At 46.1% G+C, this 14501-nt stretch overlaps 1 protein-coding gene across 1 annotated transcript in view; it reads right to left on the bottom strand.

Annotated features, from left to right (window-relative positions):
• Positions 1-14501, bottom strand: part of SYN3 (synapsin III) — a 409774-nt gene that overhangs the window by 319051 nt on the left and 76222 nt on the right. The window lies entirely within an intron of this gene.

The raw sequence follows: 14501 nt of genomic DNA, 5'->3' as shown, positions 1-14501 counted from the left end.
CATCTGGTGGGTCAATTCTACAGAGTTCCAGAACCTTCTTGGAGGCCCAGCCTGGAGCCCACTTCTGCAGCCCTTCCACGACATTCTAGAGACCTAAATCCTTATATTAAGTTCCTTTCTGCTTGAAAATCCTTACAACAGTTTCTGCACTGAACACTGATGGATTTTTCGAGTATTTCCCATGGCTTCTAAATCCTGCTGCTTCTTTGTAATTGCCCAGGTTTTCTATCACCAGGCACAGAGCAATTTCCTCCTTTCTGCAGGCAGCCCAGAATGTTCACTGCAGTGTCTCCAGGATCCTCTAAGAAATTATTTGCATCTGGATTTATTTGCAAATGCCACAGTAGAAATGGATGTTTGCCATCCTACCTGGGTTCAAACCCTAGCTCAGCCATTCCTTGCTTCGACTCTCTGTGCCTCAGTTGGCTTATCTCTAAAAATCACACCGTCTGATACGTGAGACTGTTCTCAGGGCCACACACACTAAGAAAGGCAGCAGGTGCTCGGTACTTACCTCCATGTAATTCACTCAGGTACCGCCCCTGGTAATAGCATGACTCTGGGCCGACCACTACGCCTTCTGAATCTCAGTTTCCTTCCATGCAAACTAGGTACCCTAAAACTTACCTCACAGAATTGTGAATGAAAATTAGAGGAGACAGTACAATCAGAAGTAAATTCCAGGTCTCTATAAAAGGTATTATTTGAAAACCAGGTATTTTTTAAAGACTCGGTGTGTTTTTTTCATTCAACAAATATTTGTTATAGTACCAGGTGCCGTGCTGGGAGCTGAAGATATGGAGGTGACAGGCTAGGTGGGATTCCTGCTCTCATGGGGCAGTGGGTGGAAAGACAAAACCCAAGGACACACACACATACAATTACACATTATGATGAGTGCTGTGAAAGAAATATTAGGTTAGTGCAAAAGTAACTACAGTTGAACAGGTTAAAAATAATTGCAAAAACTGCAATTACTTTTGCACAAGCCTAATAGTTAGGGGACTGTAAGAAGTGAAAACTGGATGCTTGTACAGGGGTGAGAGAACTTTGAGGTATAAGATGGTTAAGTTCTGGGGGTGTAATTTAATTACAGCCTGGTGACTATAGTTGATATTGTATCGTATACTTGAAAGTTGCTGAGAGAGTAGATCTTAAATGTCCTCACCACACACAAAAAGATAACTGTGAGGTGAGAGAGGTGTTAACTGGCCTTACTTTGGTAATCATTTTATATATATAAAATCTTACATTGTATACCTGCAACTTACACAATGTTATTTGTCAGTTCTATCTCGATAAAGCTGAAAAGTGGATAAAAAAGAAGGGGTCTAGGAAATCATTTCTGAGAAACGGACATTTAGGCTGGCCCATCACAGCACCCGAAAGCCCTCAGAATCACCTCCCACCCCATCACCCACCTCCGTCCTTTTGATTAGAAAGTTCCAGAAAGTGGAAATGTAGGTCTTGGCCAGGAAGATGATGAATAGTTCTTTGCCCTGGGTTATCCAGAGGCTTTGGGAATGCCGGCTTGTTGCAGACTCCTGATTATCTGGGAGAAGTTGCCCATTTCTGGAGCGGGAGGTGGGTAGATGAGTGAGTAACCAAAACTTAGAGAGGTGAGTTCAAACAAAAAAAGAGAGAAGGTTGGAGAGTATGAGAAATGGGAATTCAAAAAGAAGCTTGGGAGAAGGTGAAGCTGACTTAGGACACTGAGATAGGGCCAGGAATTCTGACCATCTGGACCCTATTCCCGGCTCTTACAAAATAAAAAGGGTAGGTCCTGCTTGCTTCTGGAGGCAACATGGCGGAATCTGGGGTCAGTGGATGTTGTGTCCCTGTGAGACCATGGCCTAACACTCTGCACCTCAGTGCCTTCATCCGTCGGTGGGAATAACCAGGTCTGCTCTGTCCACCTCCAGAGCTTACTAGTCACTCCATCCTCCTCTGCTTATTGTACAGTGCCGGGCACTGGGCTGTGGAGATGAGCAAGGTGTATCTTTGCCCTCACAGAGCCCACGGAACACCGGGAGAGACTCACATATTCACAGCTATGCTACAAAGATAAGGGACATGGTAGAGATGACACGGCGGTACAGAGAAGGGCAGCCTACATCAGTCAGAAAGAGTTTCCTGGAGGAGTCGGCCCTTGAGTAGAATCTTAAAAATGGGGAGACTTGGGCCCTTAAGTGGAAGACACTGGAAATCAAGGCCTTCCAGGGACAGAATGCTGGTAGCCTCACGATTGTACACGTGTGGAGAAGAAGCATTTTCACTCCAGAGTTGGGAGAACCGACTGGCTCACACCTCCACACTCTGGACACTGCTCGCTGGGCCTGGAACAGCCTTCTCTACCTGGTCTGTTTGGTAACTACCTATTCATCCACTCAGGCTTGGCTCAACTATCATCTTCTTTGTAGCAAAAGCCTTCCCTGAGCATTGCAGGTGAGCTGGACTTTCTGTCGTGCCCCCCTGTAGCCCCTACACTTCTCTGTCACGGCCCTCACGCCCCCAGTGGCACACATGTGTTTCGTATCTTGGTTTTCCACCGGCTGTAAACTCACCCCGTACACCGATGGTACCTTCTTTCTTGCGACACTATCACAACCAAATATTTTGAGAGGGAGATAGTAGCTGCTCAATATGTGTTTGTTCAACAGGGTGAGTCTTGTTCCAGGGGACTAGATCCTGAGCCCCTGTTACTGGTCCACTTCTGTGCGGTTTATCCTATGAAAGTCTCCACCCTGTAATACTTATAGGCTGGGAGCTAGAGGCAGGTGAATCACTACTGAGAAACAGAAAGAATCATGGAGTAAGGGCTACAGATGCCAAACTATAGCCTAGAGAATAAAATGTCATTCTCTTTTATATATTATAGAAAGAGGAACATAGTCTAGGGTCCTAATTCTAACTTTTCTATTATTGATTCTATGACCTTGTATAGGTTACTATGATAAATGCTGTTAGCTGGCTAACCCCACAACTCACCTTCTCTTTCATCTTTCTATTGTTGAGGCTAGAAAGCCAGATACTTAATTTCCCAACCTCCCTTGTACCTAGTTTTAGCCGTGTGACCCTATTCTGGCCAACGAGATAAACATGGAAATCTGCCAGGGGCTTCTGGGAAAGTTTTTGCTTCTCTGAAAGGGAAGAGACATATGGAGAGGTACAGCCCCACCTCTTCTTCCTGACCTGAACACTGACACGATTCCTCCAACGATGGCAGCCAAGTTGGGACAGTTACTTTCACGAATGTATGGTGTCAGATAGGCAGTATACTTGAGGGGGTTACCACTTTGTGAGGGGTGTAAATGTATAATCATTACGTTGTTTTGCACACCTGAAACTACTAAAAAAAATAAAAATAAATCTATCTATCTATCTATCTATCTATCTATCTATCTGTCTATCTATCTATCTCCTATTGGTTCTGTTTCTCTGGAGAACCCACATTAATACAGACACGAAGGTATTGAGCATGAGAAGAAAAAGCCAATATGCTAAGCATGGAGGACAGAAAGACAAGATGAGTCTGGATCCTTGACAGCAAATTCTCTCGCTGTACCCAATCTGGAAACACCTACATTTAGACTCTTATTATGTGAGAAAAAAGAAATGGCTTTATTGCCAGCAGTGCAACATGTCAGGTTTTCTGTTACATGTCGTGAACGCATTCCTGACCCACCCAATTATCCCACATCTCTGAACCTCGTTTCTCCCAGTTACACACCAGAGTAAGACTGGGGAAGGGAACGGCCTTAAACGAAACTCAAAAGCATTTCTGGGTGCCTCCTAGGGTTCTGAGTGAGGGGCTGCAAGGGAGGCAGTGAACTGGGGCCTCTGGGGCCAGATCACCTGGCTTGAAAGCCCAGCCCAACCACCCAGGTAGACATGTGATTTAGCCTCTCTCTGTGTGTCGGTTTCCTTGCTTGTAAAGTAGAGATCACAACAATACTGTTTATAAGGTTGTTGGGAGGATTAAATGAACGAATGAATGTAAGACACTTAGAACAGTGCCTGGCGCATAGAAAAATGCTCAATAAATGCTAATCGTAGCTGAGAATTAGACATGGGTCCTCCCTTGGGAGTTTAGAGTCTAGCTTGAAAGCCAAACACATACACACAAATATGACACTGAAGCCTGAAAGATGTACACCATGATTTTTTTAAAAAGCAAGAGTCCTTATACTTCTTTCATTCTAAAGTAAACTTAGTAGCTCATTCTCATAAGAGATAAGAGGCTGAAAACTTAACTGCCTTCAAAGAAGGTTTAGATAAATCAGTGGATGACAAAACCATAATAATATGGTAATGAAAGAAGGTAAGCATTTTGGGGATAACCTCAGGATTTGACATTAATTGTAATAATATGACATAGCAAAAGACAATACTTTTTAGATTTGCTTGTTTGTGTTTAAAGCATTTTCATGCATTCAAAAACAACTCTGGGAGGAAGGGGCAAACGTGATGTAAAATTCTTTCCAAATGTGACCTCATTTTGATCCTCACCTCATTTAATAATGAGCGTCGTTCTCAGTTTACAGATGAGAGACCACGGGCTTATTGTGAGGCTGGATTACAGGAGACGACTCAAGTGAACACTGTGTCTCTAACTCTTCTAATATCGTGTTTGTAAAAATGAGTGAGGTTCTCACGATGTGGCAGTTCAGAAATCATATATTCTCCGGTGACATTGGTAACCTGTGCTCTCCCCCCAGCCCTCCTGAGGCTCTGTTGGACCCACTTCGCTCTCCGAGGCCTTGGGCTGCAGGCACTGCCCCTCCGAATTCCTCCGGCTCTCTCTGGGTCTCCCCACTCTCCGACGCCACCCCAGCCAAGCCACCTGCCCATCCGCTGAGCACCCACAGCACTTCAGGAATGTGTGAGTGCCTGGACCTGGCGCCTGCCACTTTGAGATAAAAGTGCTCTGGCGGGCGGGGGACATTGCTTTCCTCTGGGCCGAGGTCTCAGATTCCTGAAGCATGAATCTGCCTCTAATTGCCTGAGATCTGAGGCCCAGGCTTGGGGAGCACTGCTTATTCAGGGAGGTGCTTTCTGAGCCAGGCTGCCCTGCAGGATGCTGATTTGGGGCTGTCACTGCCCCGGAAAGGGCTCCTTGCTTTCCTACAGCAGAGCTCTCAGGCAGGACAATTACACAGTTCCACATGGAGGGGGTTCCCAGGATGCCCCCGGAAGGGCAGGGACTGGGAGCCTGCTTCCACCTCTTTCCTCCTGCAGAAACAGCAGCGGCAGAGCCAGTCAGACCTGGACCCAAAAGGCTCTGGGGCCGGTGTGCCTGGGTTCAAATCCTGACTCAGGCACTTCCTTGCCCTGTGATCTCAACCACTTTACTTTCATGTTCTGTGACTCATGTTCCTTTTGGAAAATGAACAGAACAACAGTATTTACTTCATAGAGTCAAGAGGATTTAAGTGAGTTCATAAAAAACGCCTGGCTTGTAGTTAGCACAGAATGAATTGCAGCCATTTTTATTATTATTTGTCCTGTGATTGTGAGTCTTTAACCTACCTGTGCCTCAGTTTCCTCATCTATATAATAGGGATAATAACACATGCTCAGAGTCCACTCTCTTTTCTCCCTTTGTTAATACTCATCACACTTGTAATTACTCACAGGATGTCCGGACACCTATGCATCTGTGCTGTATATGCTTGCAGCAGGGCTTAGTAGAAGTCCTGGAACATAGTAGGTGCTCAATAAAGTTCACTGAATGAAGAAATGGTACTATTATCAGAACTAAATGAAACCATGGTAGGCAGGTTAGTCTGACAGAAGGAATGCTGAACTCGTGTGTGTGTGTGTGTGTGTGTGTGTGTGTGTGTGTGTGTGTGTGTCTAAGTCTCTGCGTCTGTCTTTGGGAGGGAGGGATTCGGGCTGTCAAAAAACCTGGGCTGGTGCCCTATCTCAGTCCTTACCACCTGTGTGACCACAGGGAAGCAGCTGACCTCCTGAGTCTCAGTGTCCTCAGCTGTAATATGCAGATAGCGGTGTTGAAGATCACCGCTGGTTAGGAAGATCAACCAAGGTAAGCTGTGGTCAGGATCTAGTCCTGTGCCTGGCTCATACCGTGTTTCCCGAAAATAAGACCTAGCTCCAATGTGCATTTTGGAGCAAAAAGTAATATAAGACCCGGTTGTGTATTATGTTAGATAAGACCTGGTCTTACATTATATTATGTTAGATAAGAACCGGTCTTACATTATAGTAAAATAAGACCGGGTCATATGTTAATTTTGCTCCAAAAGACGCATTAGAACTGAATGTCCGGCTAGGTCTTAGTTTTGGGGAAACAGGATAGCAGGAGGCTCACAAGCATCCCCCACCTTCTGATTTCTATGGACTGAGCCAAATACACAATAAAAATGATAATAATGAACATTTCTGTAGCACTTACTGTGTGCCGGGTACTGGGCTAAGAGTTTTCGTTGTGTTGTCTACAGGGCAGTAGTTTTGAAATGGGACTTATTAAGAAAAGAGATCTTTTTTGTAAGCAGGAGTGGGGTTAGGGAATCGAGGCACTGTTTATATACACTTTCAAAAGATTGAGAAAACGTTAACTGTCTCTATCAAAGAAAGAGTGTAGGAATGTGTCGGGAAGGAGCTGGTCCGTGATGGAGACTAGGGGCCCCACCACTGGCCCTCCATGTGGCTTTATCCAGGGCAGCTCTGAGTTTATCCACATCAGCTTTCATGTGGACAATAGGGCTCTGCTGCTTACAATCAACATTAATTAATTAATTACAAAGGCTCGTGCAATGGACAGAACATCGGCCTGGCGTGAACAGCCCCGCTTCCTGTCCTAGCCCTGACCCGCACCCGCCTGTGACCTTCATCAACTTCATTCCCTTCTTGAGTCTTAGTCCCTTTGTGGGTAAAATGAGGAGGTGACACATTACAACCTCCGAGGCCCTTTCCCGCTAAAATAGTCTGAGAGGATGACCTTCTGGCTGTTTCTCCAGCAGAGCTTTCCAATCAAAACCCAGAGACCAGCTTGTAAAGATGGATTTGAGCCAAGAGAGGGTTGAAGTGGAGTAGATCTTAAGCTGCCACTCGGCCCCGGACCTCCTTCATAGATCCTTGCTCGGAGCAGGCCGTCCTCCTCTTTCAGTCCTGATGGGAGCTCTAACATCCTGGCCCTGCCAAGTCCTAGGACGTTTCCTGACAACATTCTCCTCAGCCTTCAAAACGGACTGTGGATGTCATGGTCATTTGTTTATTCAATAACGATTTATTAAATACCTACTATGTGCCAGGCACTCCTCGAAGGGATGCACAGTGAACAAAACAAAATCCATGTCCTATATATTACAACGGGGAAAGCTTTTTCTTATTAACCAGCCCTTTGCGCAGGCTTCTCTAACTGTACAATTATGTTTTAAATTACATGTCAGCCTCCGTGTTAGGCTGTAAGCTCCATGAGGGCAATAGCTATATACAATCCAGAGTTCATTCCTAGGTGCCCTAGTGGAATGCCTGGCAGATGGCCTGTGTGCCATATATTTGTCCCCGAGGATACAAGGACCAGGCATTGTATACTACAGTCATTACCACCCCTCCCAGACAACTGACTGACATTTATTGAATAGCTCTTCTGGGCAAGACTCAGTTCTTATGACCATGTTTTCCCAAAAATAAGACTTAACCGGAAAAGAAGCCCTAGCATGATTTTTCAGGATGACATCCTCTGAACATGAGTCCTAATGCGTCTTTTGGAGCAAAAATTAATATAAGACCCGGTCTGATTTTCGGGGAAACATGGTACTTCCCTACTTAGATGCTGACGTGACACATTTGATTGATTATCTCTGGTCCTTGCCCATTACACTATAAGGCACATGAGGGCAGAGAGGATGTCTGTCTGGTTTACTGATGTAGCAACAGCGTCCCATAGATGCATTCAGCACACAGTAAGGACTCACAATGGTCTGTTGAATGGCTGAGTGTTAGGAGATGGAGAGGAAAATACAGGAGATGCAAAACGATGTAAGTTGCAGTCTTCAGTACTCATCAGTCTGCTTGGGTGCTGGAAGCACGGCAGATGCCATGTGCTTAGAGGACACTTATGAATGGGAGCTGGCCTTCTAGGCAGTTACAAGTATTCGAACGTTGAATAAAGCAGTGCTGTGAGTGCGACAAAGCGCCACATTCCTGGTACAGATAAACGTTGGAAAACACGCTTTGGAGCCAGCAAGATCTGGGTACAAATGTCAATTCTGCTGGCCTTCCTAGCAGAGTCTTAAGGTGATACTTAAGCTGCTTTAACATCAGTTTCCTCCCTGGGAACACGAGCCCTGAGTGAGCAAATGCATGTCAAGCACATACAGTGTCTGACTTGTAGTTGATGCCGCGTAAGCATGAACGCTTATCCTTTCCTGCCACCAAAGCAGCCCCTCTCCATCCTTCCAGACCCAGGTGAAATGCCTTCGTCTCGGCGAACCTTTCCCTGACCACACACCTCATAACTACCCTTCCCTTCTTTTAGGTCCCTTGCAAGGATTGGCCAAGTATCCTGCTTTGCCTGTTTCGTTTTTCACCTATTATACTTACCATGTACCACTTCTATTCTAAGAGCTTAACAGTTTGTAATTCCTTAACCCTTAGAACAATCTCCCAAAGCCAGTTACCATTTTACAGATGAGAAAACTGAGGCCAAGGAGATTTCAGTAACTTGCAAAAGACACAAAGGTGGGAAGTGATCCCGCCAGGGTTCAAACTCAGGCATTCTAGCTCTAAATGCTGCACTTTGGAACCCAATGGCCACACTGCCTTTCTGCCTTACAATGTCTGCCAATCATTCTCTGAGCTGGCCCAGCCCTGCCAGCTAGAGCTACAGCCAGGCCCCTTCCTCCCAGCATGTGAAGAGAGCAGAGCCGCAAAAATAGTGAAGGCCACCTCTTAGCAGGGGCACAGAGATCCCTCCAGGAGCTGGGGGGCTGCACAGTATAGCTGGGGAGGATGAACCTGGAGCCAGGACTCTCCAACTCTGCTCTGATGGGAAGGAAATGGAGGCACATTCCATGCTAACCTTTGGGTTGTTGCTGCTCCCAACACACATTTATTTTGCATGAGCTTAAGGCTTGGTGCTGAAGATGAATGCAGCTCTTGAGTCCAGGATGGGGTTGGGAGACAAGCAAGGATACAGGCCAGCAATCTGATGAGTGTAGCACACACAGTCCCCAAACCCCAGGCTGGGAGAATGCAGCCGGTGAGGGCTTCTAAACACAACTGAGAGTTAAGAGGGAATCAGCAAGATGGTTGGGAGTTGGCCATGACAAGGATATCTTCTGGAGGGGAGGTGGTATTCCAGTGAATACAGGTATCCCAGTGAAGACTGGCCCATACTTCCAAAGCCTGGGATTAGAGGAAGCAGTCTGACATACCTGTTCTCATTCAATCCCCACAACCTTGTAGAAAAGAGTTTTTATGAGCCTGTTTTTCATATGAGAAAATTAAGGATTAAGGAAGTACCTTGTTTAAGGTCAACCTGCTAATAAGTGGTAGAGCTGCTCATTTCAAAACATCCACACCAGGTTCTGGAAATAGAGGCGTTTACAAAACATGCAAAGAAAAGAATGATGAATCTATAGGCAGATTTATAGGCCTAAGTTCTACTGGGAGATCTGGTTCCCTCACTGGCCATGGGGAGGTTTCTTTCTGACCCCCAGTTTCCATACCTGTTGGCATCTGCTGCACGGTCATTTTCACTTCTGCTGGGAAATAGGACAGATTTGAAGTTGCAGACTAGTAGCCTAGATTAAATACAGCCCTTAGGGGCAAAAAGAGCCAGTGATTGTAGACGTACTCCACAGATGAGGTTCAGAGCAGTTAATAATTTGCCCAAGTTAGCACAGCTAAAACATGGCAGAGCCGAGATTTAAACTATGGCGGTCTGGATTCACTGTCTGCAGTCTTAAGCAAGATATTCAAGGTCAGAGAAATGGCAATTGACACTCTATGTCTGTTGCCTCTATGTCTGTTCCTGTAATTGACCTTGGGTAAGGGCGGTGATGGTTTTGGGTCCCAATTGTCTCCTCTACGAAATTGCTATAATAATGATACCTATCTCATAAGGGTTATCTTGAAGACTAAATTAGTCCCAGTGCCTAGCACATACTCAACGTTATATAAGGGTAAGCTGGTACTATTGTTGCCACCTGAGCACCGACCTTTGTCGTAAACATTTGTGGTGCCCACTTAAATACGGTGAGCCAGGTGCCCCACTGAAGACCAAGTGCTGACAGCATCTCTGGGGCCTTTTCTCCTCCTTGTGAGCAACAATGGAGCTCCCAGAACCCAGGTCTCCAGGCCACAAGCCACGAGCTTCATGCGTCAGCAGCGGCCTCCATAGCTGGCTGCGGTAACCACTCAGTAAGCTCATGGTTACCATCGGCCTCTAGGCTGAAAAGAATGTGAGGTGTAATGGGCAGCCTTCCAGGGGCCCCAGAAGGGAGGCCTCATCCTTTCAGGAGGTTTCAGGCTTCGGATAAAACCCTTCCTGTCTTCTAGTTCATAGCTGGCAGGGGCAGTTGGCAATGAGTGACGGCAGTGGGTGAGTTGTCAAAAAGATGTGTGTGTGAACGACATACCAGCGAGCTGAGGCAAAAGCATGCATTCAGAAGGCTGGTGGAAAGACCATCAATGGCACAGTGGTTTGTTTGGCACCTACTATGTACTTTGTCCTGGGCCAGGCATTCAGGAGGTGATGAGGTTAATAACAGCAGCAGTTTACCTGCATTTCCTCTTACTGAGCACTAGAACAGCCATTCTCTCTCTTAATCCTTGGCACAATCCTATGACGTAAGGAGGCCTCATTTCCTGAATTAAAATATGGGCAATAGAAGAGACTTGCTCAGTTTCAAAGTGTAGCAGAGACTAGACACTTGTTGGCCAAACTTGTTTCGTTTTTCACCTGGGTAACCAGGTGGACTACATTTCCCAGCAGGCCTTGTGGTTGGGTACAGCCATGTGACTAAGTTCTGACCAATGGAATGAATGAAATGCTGATAATAATGAGGTAGGAGCTTGCTTGGTCCATAAAAGTCTTTGCAAGCAGTTTTCTACCTTCTTTTTCTCATCAGCTAACAGATGCAGACAGCCTGCAGAGGAATCTGAAGACCTACAGATGATGGAGCCACAAGATGGAAAAGGCCTGGCTGGACTCCTGAGTAACTAACAGCTAAATTTCTGTCACATTGAACTCTTAAGTGAGTGAAAAATAGATTTGTGTTAGGCCACCTAGTTTGTTTCTTTTTCCACAACAGTTAGCCTTCCTCAGTATATATACAGTCAAACCAGAACTTGGGTTTTAGAGGCATATTGCTTCTATCTCTGGCAGTGTTTTTCTACCCCCTTCCAAACAAGCAGACAAAGCCCCTTATGTTTACAGGGCATTTGGATTTTACAAAGCAGTCGGACAAGAAATGAGATAGTCTTTTCCTTCCACTAATCACTGGGCTGTGACTCTCATCCACTGTAGGAAGCTTCCAGGTGGGGTAAGGTGTCCAGACTAGATAGACACAGCTCTGCTATCCAGCTCAGCCATTCTCAACTAGTTCTGGGAGAAAATTAAGCCCAATGTCCAAAGGCACCCCTTGTAGATAATCAGGGAACTTTTCTCCTGTCAATCTATAATGGTACACGTTATGTACCAGGTGTGGGAGAACTATAAACAGTCATTCTCATCATTTTCTGTGTTCTGTCGTTCAGGTGAGGATCTCAATTGCAAGCCACTTCCTATCTCTGAGCCTCAGTTTTGTCAACTATAAAGCCACTACGTGGCATCAGGTGACCTTGGAATTTCTTGACAGCTACATAATTTGCTATAATCTCATTTCAAAAAGCAATTGGGTTTAGGATGAGTCAGACGCTTCCAGGTTATTTCATGTAGTCATGAAATGAAGAGGGATGGCAAATAAGGTTGTTGTTGTTTTGTTTTGTTTTGTGTTTCAAAAATACAAGAGAAACTGGAATTTCCCATTAGTGGAAATTCCCAATACCACGAAGTTGGTATTCAGTAATCTTTAGGTGAGTGGCAAACTGACACAGAGCATCACTCTAGCTGGTGACTTCATCGCACCTGCAATCTAGCTGGGAGGACAGGAAACACACACGCAAAACCAAGAAACATCCTAGAGAATGAGGCATAGTGGCTCGATGGTCAGGTAGAGGAGAGGTGAGCAGAGGAGAAGAGATCTACTTATCTCCCCTCGACCCACCTAAACCCAACTCTCTTCAAACACTGAGCAATGCCGGGATTGTCCCTGTTTAAAGAAGAGGGATCCAAGAGGCATATGGATATTAAGTCACTTCCCCAAAGCTGCGCCTGTGTGAAAAGTACCAGAGGCACGGGGGTTTGAAGCAGGTCTGTGTGGCTGCCTGCCTGCCACGTTGCCTCTGCCCTTCTGTACGTTCAGCTCTGTTCTAAGCTTCCTGCAGCTCTCACATCCCCAGCCCTGGGGGAAGAAATGCTGGTGTTCTGCTCTTTGACAGTAAAAAATCCCAGAGACAGCACTGCAAACTGAGGGGAAAACCTGTTTGCAGTGCATCCCTGGCAGAGCGGTCCCACATTCAGCAGCTGAGGGACACAGCAGTGGAGGCACCGTTAGCCGAGCCCTCAAAACACTCGCTGGGAAGCCTCTGAAACAAGAGGGCCACAGGTTTGCACAGCTGGAGGCCCTGGGGAGAGGCCTGGGAGCAGCTGAATCTAACTGACCCCACATGGAAGCAGAGCCCCCTCCAGGGAGACGAAGGGAGGAAAGGAGACTAAAGGGGGCTGATCTGCTTGTTCTCAGGAAGCAGCAGGCCTGAGCGAGAGAGACATTGTTCCCTGGAAACCAAAGATCTGGTGTTTCTCAACGTGTGCTCCTGGGACCCCTTGCGACACACTCGCTGGGCCTGTTGAAAAAGGGGATTCTTGGGCCACAAACATAACACATCCAAATTCCTGAGAAGCAGGGACAGGAATTTGCCTAATAGGCAAGGTCATCGGATGGTCCTGATGCTTGACGAGGCTCAAGAACTGAAAATCCCACTTCTCTGAAACCGTTCCACCCTGTTCTGCTTAGATGCCCTACTCCTTTCTGCCATTTTGCCCTCTGGTGACCCTTAACACCAGCAGGAAAATAAGAAAGAGGTTAATATCCATTGAGTGCTCGTCATGTGTCCCATACTCATCGAAGCACATTAGATGGATCAAGTCATTTAAAATCCTCACAGCGGGGCAGCCAGATGGCTCAGCTGGTTAGAGCACGAGCGCTGAAGAACAAGGTTGCCGGTTCGATTCCCACATGGGCCAGTGAGCTGCACCCTCCACAACTAGATTGACGACAACAAGCTGCCACTGAGTTGCCAGAGGGGCAGCTGGACAGCTCAGTTGGTTAGAACGCGAGCTCCCAACAACAAGGTTACTGGTTCAATTCCCACATGGGATGGTGGGCTGCGCCCCCCTGCAACTAAGATTGAAAATGGCGACTCGACTTAGAGCTGAGCTGCGCCCTCCACAACTAGATTGAAGGACAATGACTTGGAGCTGAAGGGCCCTGGAAAAACACACTGTTCCCCAATATAAAAAATAAATAAAAAATAAAATCAAATCCTCACAGCATCTTTATAAGGTAGGGATGATCATCAGCCTCATATTACAACTAAGGGGACTGAGGCACAGAGAGGCTAAGAAACTTTAAAAAGTCACACAGTAAGTGGCTGGGCCCGAATATGGACCCAGGCAGTCTGACTCTGAAACTTGAGCTCTTCATCCCTATGGCATGCAAACAATGGCATGCAAACATGTGGAAGGTTCCATCTATCAAAGACCCAGTCGATGCCAGACCCCATGCACAGAGGCCTCTGGTTTTAAATAAACATACTGCTCTAAGCTTTGGCCAGGCTGGGACAAAGGGGAGGTGAGTGAAGCACTCACCTTGGGCACAAAGTTTGAAGGAGAGATGATTATAATCAAGATAAATAATATTTTAACGCAACATTACAAAACCGAATGAGCAAGCTATGGCCTATGGGGGGTCACCTGTTTTTGTAAATAAAGTTTTATTAGAGGAGGATAAAGTAAGAACAAAATACTGAAAAACCCATGCCCCAATGGAGGTCACAGGCACAGCATCATCCGATTCTTACCCTCTGGCCCCAAAGGGCAGGTATTAACATCATTACTTGTTCACATACACTACTCTCCCTATGCGTAGCTAACGACGATGCAGGCTGACAACATGCCAGGCACTGGTTTTTAAGGGCCTTATGAGGATTATTTTATTCCTCACAGATTCCCTAGAATCATCATCATCTCCGTTTTAAAAAAGGTGACACTAAAGCACAGAGAAGCTTTATAATTTATCCAAGGTCAACATGGCCAGTAAAGGGCAGAGCTAGGATTTGAACCCAGGTAGCCACAGGCCAGAGGCCATACTCTTAACCAGAGGTTAGCAAACTATAACTCATAGGCCAATTCTGGCCAAATCCAGCCCACC

This window comes from Rhinolophus sinicus, chromosome 1 (assembly GCF_057876585.1).
Source record: "Rhinolophus sinicus isolate RSI-liver-muscle chromosome 1, RSI-T2T, whole genome shotgun sequence".
NCBI classification, from domain to species: domain Eukaryota; kingdom Metazoa; phylum Chordata; class Mammalia; order Chiroptera; family Rhinolophidae; genus Rhinolophus; species Rhinolophus sinicus.
This window is presented reverse-complemented; position numbering and strand designations above follow the sequence as displayed.